General features: G+C 37.9%; 1 long non-coding RNA gene across 1 annotated transcript; it reads left to right on the top strand.

Moving 5' to 3' along the window:
• The first annotated feature begins 2,487 nt into the window (after positions 1–2,487).
• LOC141006788 (uncharacterized) lies at positions 2,488–3,788 on the top strand. Its single transcript, XR_012179947.1, has 4 exons — positions 2,488–2,556; positions 2,681–2,852; positions 3,097–3,206; positions 3,702–3,788. It is a non-coding gene; the product is annotated as an uncharacterized lncRNA (long non-coding RNA).
• Positions 3,789–8,741: the final 4,953 nt, after the last annotated feature.

The following is an 8,741-nucleotide window of genomic DNA, read 5'->3' as shown; positions in this document are numbered from 1 at the left end:
GTTATTTTACAGTATATATTGTTCCTGTTTTTGTGTCTCTTGTTTAAATTGATATTTTACATATCCTTGTTTTTTTATACTTCTTGTTTACTATTTGTTATTTCCTTATTCTCTCTATTTTTGCTATCACTTTGTTGCTGTATGCTAATGTGGGATTTCAAGCTCATTCCTCCTTATTTATTTGAGCTGGACATTTCTAAACATTTCCTTAACAGTTCCTAGTTTCTAAAGTAATTAGGAACTTAAATAAAACAATTTAGGAATTGAAATTTACATAAATATTCAATTAATCAAAAAAAAAAGATTACTTACAGTAATGTGAAAACATCCAACAGTACAATAAGTTAAATGCTAAGTTAACATGCCAGAATTTAATCACCCTGTCCAGATTTTGTTATTGTTTGCATATTGCAACACTGTACATACATTTATTTTTTATATATGATATTGATGAAATTACAAATTATTTCAGCAGAGGCAGGGATATATGCAGCAGAGGGGGGCTTACCAACAGCTGAGTGAAGTCGATGCCCAAAGCATTGCAGCCGAGTCCAGTTGTTGAGGGATGTGGCCTTGACTATATTCGTCCCACTGTCTGTTGTGATGCAGACTTGTTTGTCTTCACTCAAGCCCCAGGATGCAAGTGCTTCTGACAGTCCTGCAGCAATTATTTCACCTGTATGGTCTTCCGGAAAGTACACCGTTTGAAGGCATTTGCTTATCAGATTCCAGTCTTTGTCTATGAAGTGGGCAGTGAGGCTCATGTATGGCTCAGATGTGCGACTGGACCACATATCTGACGTGGTAGCAAAGTGTGCTACATTTTGCAGTTCTTTCTCGACTCTCTCTCTACACTCATTATACATCTGTGGGAGTGTGGTGTGGGAGAAATGTTTACGCCCAGGTAGTTTGTAACGAGGGTCCACAACTTTTAGCATCCACTTGAACCCCTTATTTTCCACTGTGCTTATTGGTAGCATGTCTTTTGCAATACAATAAGCTACTGCATTTGTTATATCACGGTGTCTCTTCGATTTTTTGTCATAAGGTATGACACTGGATAAAGGAGACTCTATGGTCTTCTGTTGCTGCTGCACAGGCGTTGTTTTGGGGGGAAGACTAGTACTTGTTCCGGGCTGTGTTTGTAAAAGTTCTCCGTGCTCAAGCGGGTGGCGCTGCTTCAGGTGATGGAAAAGATTAGTGGTATTCCCCGTCTTTGTCGGAACATGTGCTTGACATAATTTGCAGTGCACACTGCTCTGTTTCGTGTCGGACTTTAAAAAACCAAAATGCCTCCACACCACCGAACTTTTCGGGCCCTTCTTGTCAACGATGTCATCCCTTACGTCTTGGGCTTCCGTCATTTCCTTCGTCGGAGCACTCATTTTCTTTTTTTTAAACTGCTGCAGCAGCACAAACAAACACGCCGCGACTAGCTGCTGGCATGGCTCTATTCCAGCCACGTGATTGGTTCAGTGCGGCGCAACTCTCGTTGTCATTGGCTATTCGTATTGTCTGTCAAAATATGGACGAATGTAATCTATCGAAAATTATATCGACCATGTTTCATATCTCTATCGAGGAAAAGTTTTCATTGATAATTATCATTATCGTTTTATCGCCCAGCCCTAACTCCAATACTTCCAACGGTGCTCATAGTGTCTATCTGTGTAGGACAAGTCCTTCAAGGCGTGTCAAAGAGGATTACGCAAAGGGGATCATCAGCTTGTTTCCATACCTGGCTGATCCAAGGAGCAAGTTGGGTTATGTAAGTACAGAAAACAATAAATTCAGCATTTACTCTTCACTTCTAAACTCAAGACATTTTTCAGGCATGATGTATATCTAGATTTTTTTGCTTGGCTATGGTTTGAGTAAAACTAAAGATACTAACATTTATGCATGTCCACCATCTCTGCCATCTTTCCCTAACTCTTACTTTAAAACCCTTTCCTGACTTTGAGTTTAAAACCCTTTTTTAGTTTAGTACTCCAGTCCTGAGCAAGTTCAGCTCAGCTGCTGAAGTTTTAAGATTAAAAGTGTGAAGATATTTTCTCCTGCTGATTTAAACATATTCAAAATATTTCATTTTGAATAACACCTTTTAGGAGCATTATTACAATGCAGAAGATGGGAGTATCTGGCTTGGAGACTGAAGTTTGTCCAAAAGGAAGCTTCTGGTGGACAAAAGAAGGCCATGAGACTGTCAAAAACACAAACAGGTATGTGTTATTGTTACCTGGAACCAAACTGTACACATGAAAAACCTGGCAGAGTTCCCAAGCCTTATTTATTAAATCCTAGGACACTGTCATGTCCATATCCACTGTTACAGGGTGCCCAACAGCTGATCGAGACTTGAGAGAGGACAGTCACCTAATGACAGACATCTTGTGCTCTGAGGCCTTTGCACTGACGAAGCATACAGCTGATGAAGGAATTGTTATGACTAAGATGAGGCAGACCTTCAACTATCGCCAAAATATCATTCATGATCCAGTGAAGTCCTCTGACATCTTTCTGGCCTTCCCGAGATTCCTGGACATAGAAGTATTAGTACGTTGATCTTAAACTACCTTCATTGTAACTTGTAAAAATTGACTTGCATGTTGGAAAAAAGTGACTATTAAAATTGTATGAGTTAAGGAGATTTAACAACTTGACCTCATCTATTCTACAGATTGAGCAAGATTTTACTTTGCTGTTTGATGATGCCATCTCTGCAAAGTTCCTGGAGAAGTGGCCCACTACATACAAGAAAAAAGTCCTCGAGCAAAGCTGTGGTCTCACACAGTCAGATGACCTTCAGTACCTCATTCAGAATGCGGAATCCACAGCAGAAGTGGAAAGTGGTGAGGCAAAAATAAATGCATTATATTGTTGTTGTTCTGGTTTGGTTGTGATAAGATTTAATGTTTTAGGAAAGAGCACTTGATGTAGTTAATTTCATTGTATTTTGTATAAATGGGAGCATAAGAAGTGCAACACTGCCACCTGCTTACCATTTTCGGTACAGCAAGTAGTGATTTGTTTTTTGTATTAAACTTTATTATGGAAGTGTTTTTTTGTTTTTTTCTTTATTACTTGTTCTTTCAGGATGGGACCTGATCCTTGTACACCTGCTGCCACCGTCACCTCATGGCCGCAAGAGACCAGGAAAGCTCTCCGCCAGACAAGCATGTGAGAATCTTGTGAAGTTCATCAAGGTAAGGCTGCAATACAGGAAACATCACTAGCTATATCACGCTACATGTTGTATTTTTGTAGTTTTTTACTGGATGAACAGTCATAATTTGCATATATCAACATTTCTCTCTCTTCCTATAGCCAACACTTATTTTTTCTTCAGTTCTAAACTTTGACCTTTTCTCACTTAAGTTGACACAACACTAATGCCACCTTGTGGTCTGAATGTGCAACATTACAAATGAAAACTTGTGTAATACATTAACTTTATTTTTAAACACTTCCATATGAATTGTGAATCATGAACTATTATAGTGAATAAAAGATACAAAAGTCATTCCAAACGTTCATTTTATTGCAACTAGAAATGCAACTAGCTAGTAGTTTTGTCCCTAATCCTAACAAGTCTAATCATGTCATGTTATCTGTATGTTTTTTTTTTTTTAGATGTTTTTTCCAACTATTTTCAGATGGTTCATTTTAACAGCAGACTAATGAAACTCTTTGTGTCACAGACGGGGACCAGCATCCAGGGGCATCTCGATGGCATCACAGAAAGCCTTCAACCATACCTGCTTGCAGTGGGAACTCAGAGGAGTGTGATTCACAAGTACTTTATTGTCATTGACAAACATGCAATACCTTGTAAATCATCCGGCTCTCTTGCCTGTTTTGATGAGCTTTTCAAAGCTCACTTTGTCTTTGGTACTTCAACCACGATCTGGTCAATGTGTACAACTTCCTGCAGACAACCATTTATGAAATCGATATTGATACAACCAAGGTGAATCCTAGAGTTGCAGAGTTGAGGGCTCGGATGCTGCGTTGAGTAGATTGTCTTTTTTTTCTGTGAGGGCTTCACTACAGAATTAAGGTGATCTGAAATGTTCTGTTTTATTTGTAAGAGCTCTCAGGCAAATGCTAATTCCCTGACAAAGCACTTGAAAGTGATCCACGGTCTTTGCTCTGGTTTCTGATCTATTTATTTTACCTTTAAAAACCTTGCAGTGTATAATGACTGAGTGTAAGAAGTTATATAGTGAGTGAAATTCAGTTATATTTATAATAAAGTTAAATTCTATTTAGAGTCAAATTCAATTCATCATAAATTTTATTTGGAGTAAAATTCAGTTCTATTTATAGTAAAATTTAACTCTATTTTGAATAAAATTCAATTCTATTTATGATAAAATTTAATTCTATTTTTTTTGTGACAAAGTTTTTTTTGAACATTATATTACAAACATAGTGCCATCGCCCTGTCATTAAAGATTCTTTAAAGGAAAAGAAAAAGAAAAAAAATATATACATATATATTGTACACATAAGTAAACAGAAAGAGGGGAAGTAAGGGACAGGAGATAAGTCGACCTACAAAGATAAAGTAAGCAAGAAAAAATAAAAAATAAAAATTTCCTGACCCACCAGTGGGAGAAATTTAATTCTATTTTGAATAAAATTCAGTTCTATTTATAATAAAATTTAATTCTATTTTGAGTAAAATTCACTTCTGTAAAGAGTAAAATTCAGTTCTATACTAGGGTAGAGGAGTTTTTATTTTATACTAAATGGAGTGAATTATTATGTAAAGTATTTGCACTAAATAGAGTAAATTTAACTCTGAAAGTTTAACTCTGCCATGAGAGTAAATTTTACTCCATTCAGACTGGGACCAAATGTTGTCTTTTTTAGAGTAAAATTTTATTCAATTTGAGTAAAATTTACTCAACCAATTTTACTGTGTACCAAATTATGTAATTAACTTCATAAATGTGTATACTGTAGTTTTGTCTAACCTGTGGCAAGGTGAAAGGTTCTGCTCTCTGCTCTTCTCTTTGGCTGGCATCTTCATTACTTTCTTGAGAATAACACAAGTCCATTATTCATCAAAAACATAAGATAAAGAGGGGGAGAGATGGGGTAGGGACAGAGACAGAGAGATAGTAGTTGTTACAATAATATTGTAAAGTTAGTGAGAGAACATTTAGCTTAACAAGTTCAACTCAAATATACATACATGCATAGGATACTGTATACAATACATATCAATCTTAATGTTGTATTAATGTTCATATTACTGTTATTGTGTACTGTCCAAATATTTGGACAACTTGTATTTTGATGCTTTGGCAACATTGTTGTTGAAACGTTCATGCCAGTAAAGCCTTTTGAATTGAACTGAATTCACTTCACAAGGTGAATAGTTAGCTAATTAACAGTAGTTGCTGTAAATGCTGTAATGTTACCGATCGTTTCAACATGATGTTACATCAGCCTTAAGGTCTTTAAACACCAGGTACGTTATGAATAAACAACACGAAAAACACCCGTGCCAGCTGTGCACATTTTGGTGAAGCTATCCTTTCAGATTCATAACTGTTGCAGTATGTCCACAAATGTCAGGACTTGAATGATATTGGGTATGGCAGTCTATAAGTAATATAGTATCTTATACATAACTGTTAAACAGTATACCTTAAGCTCGTAAGACAGAGGACAAGAACCGGGCTTATGGCGTTATATTTGAGTCAAAAGTCGCGCGAGCGATAACACATCTGCACACGCGCAGATTTCAACTGCCACGCGCACTTGTTTGATCTTTGCGCGCATATTCAGCAACAGAGTGAAGCAGAGGCAGGTGCGAGCGAGTAAAAAACGACAGCGACATGCACAACAACACTGTGCAGCTGCTTTGCGTGCGCTGGCTCGCTCTCTCTCTCCCCTGTGCTCTGCTGTGGAGCTCTGCTCACTGGAAGCAAGGACTTTTGACACTTTGGGGGTTGAGACCAAGGCTGACCCCGGCCCTCTTATAATTGGTCATTTTCCAGCCCCCCACGTGGGTGCCTTTTCAGTTTTCTGCTGATGACAGCTTCCGTCACAGACAGGAAGCTCAGTGGTAGCAGAGGCAAATTGGAAGAAGAAGAAGGAGAAGAAGAAGAAGAAGAAGAAGAAGAGCAGTAATGGCGACACCTGAAGATTTACCGGTAAGTAACAACCTTGCTTATTAGTGATGTTGAGTCAGAAGGGTTCCATTCGTTCTCTCTTGGTATTTCTCTATCCACCTTTCTCCCAACTTCACACAATGGAAGCCGTTTTTTATCATCAGGTGGAACTGTATGTTTACGTTTCGATGGTTTCAGTAGCTGTCATAGTGGTGGCAAACCCATGGATCTAACGCTGGCTTTTAACTATGTATCAATCCCCAGTCAATTCATGTTTTTTTGCTTTACAAGTATTGATGAGGCGCCGTTAGTTTTCAGCTCTTTTAATATATCGTTCCATCGTCCTTGCCAACATCAACACCGTAAGAGCTGTTACGTGAACACAAAATATATACAAATCAATAAATGTAGCTATATACAAATTCATAACAATACAATAACAATAACAATACAATAACTTTACAGTCACTATCACTAAAACATCAGAAGACACAACAAACGATACCTTGTTGCCATTTTGGCGGGGAGCTCACAAGATATTGAAATATATGTAGCAAAGCACACTCCTTGCTTCCTTTTCGTGTACTCTCTATGACAGTTAACTTTCTCCCATTATATCTGTAGTTATGACAACAAAGTTATATGATAAAGATTCGAAACAACAAAATAGAATAATGATACTACTACTACTACTACTAATAATAATATGGATTAGAATATATAATTAATTGTAAATAAAAACATGCACTGTTTTATATGTCTTTTACAATGAACATCATACAAATGATCATACAGTAGTTAAAAGTCAGCGTTAGATCCATGGGTTTGCCGCGACACGGAGCAGAGACCTGCAGTCCGGTGGTGCAGTCTGTCTCTCTGAAGCAGAGGATGGTGGTCGTCTTCATTTCCGTCATTTATTGAGGAAATACGGTAACTAACCATCACAATTAATGATGTAACATTAAATAAAACCAACATAGCGGTCGGAAATACTAATATTATTTATTGTTATTTACTAGTAAGCCATGTTCTAAGCGAGATAATATATAGTGAATTGGCCGAAAAACAACTCCCTGAAACCCCATTACATATGTGTGTTTACAGGGCATGTGTTGTCTGATATGAACTTCTGCCTTTTTTATATGTATGAAATGTTTTATGTGAATAAGGATCATAATTTTTAATGCGATCTTTAAAGTTCTGCTTTCCATGTCAACAGGGCATCCTAAGACATGAGATGATTTCGAGGCTCAAAAAAAAGTTAGAGTCAGCTCTCTCAAGAGCACCTCTTGACTTGGACTTCCTGCTGTTCACATGTCGACAATAGCTCTATCTATTTGAAGCACTGTCAAGGCATGTAAATATCTCCCCAGAACTTGTACTGCCCTTACAGGAATTGCTCAGGCATTGCAGAATTACTGGGTGTTTCAGCCAGTATGGTCAAGACTTTACAGACCAGGAGCTGGATGAGACAGTCCAACAAATAAAAGCTGAAATGCCAGCAGCAGGCTACCACATGGTGAAAGGGAGGCTGAAGTCACTTGGAATACATGTGCAGTGGAGGAGAGTTGCTGCATCAATGCACCGAGGAGACTCACTTGGGATTCTTTCCAGTTCCTATAATATCTGCAACACATTGTTGCTCATGTCAGAAAATGCTTGCTTCCCCATATTAATATTTGACTATTTAAAATAAGTCAGTTTGTAATACAACTTCAGCATTAAATACTGGTACCAAGCATGAATAATTAAAATTAAATTAATTTCAATCAAATGCAAGGGTGTTTTCCATGTTGCTCATACTGAAGACATGAAGAACATGTTCACATACGATGATAGCAAAGTAGAGAGTGAATGAGGGGAGATATCAGATGAGTCAACATGATTTCATTCATTTTGTTGCCCCAGTCCACACTGCCTTTGATTCCTGTTTCCAGATAAACCAGGATGTTTGTTGTGGGCTATTACTAGACAGAATTTCAACATGGAATCTGGGATTGTAGTGTTAAAGGTTTAGTAATGTAATTTCTTATACTCTGTCACTTCTTGGGCTGTAATTTTGTAGACCAGGTGCAAGCTTATCCAGGCGCACTTTGCAAGTTTTGTGCGCTAGAGTTCTGTGCATTATTCCTTACTGACAGATTGCTACACATTTTAATCATCTTTGTGCTTGCACCTCAGGTTAAGAAGTGATCAAGGCGTGGAGAATGTGGAAATTGCACGACACATGTTCACCATCCGTGGAACTGGCCGAAGAAGTTTCCTGTCTGGAAAAAGTGTCCACAATGAAAGGTATTTTCAAATTCTGCACGCCTGTCCTGGTGTTGGGATTGGTCTGAGATTCTCAGGCTGTTACCTGTCCAAACTCGAGTTGGTGCTGACCGAATTGACCTGATGATCAACACTCATCTGACCTGACTGAGCCCCGGTATAAGCAGTGCAAGTGCAAGATACAGCAAAATAAGATAATAATGCCATGCTTGCACTAAAGCCAAAAACAAGTCGTTTCTGACATGAAATATGCCATAATTTATTACACATGGCACCAATAAAAATGGAAATCCCAGCTCTGAGTAAATAAAAGGTGTGAAAAAACAAAAACACACTGCTAAA

The sequence above is a fragment of the Pagrus major genome, chromosome 13 (genome assembly GCF_040436345.1).
Source record: "Pagrus major chromosome 13, Pma_NU_1.0".
Classification (NCBI taxonomy): domain Eukaryota; kingdom Metazoa; phylum Chordata; class Actinopteri; order Spariformes; family Sparidae; genus Pagrus; species Pagrus major.
This window is presented reverse-complemented; position numbering and strand designations above follow the sequence as displayed.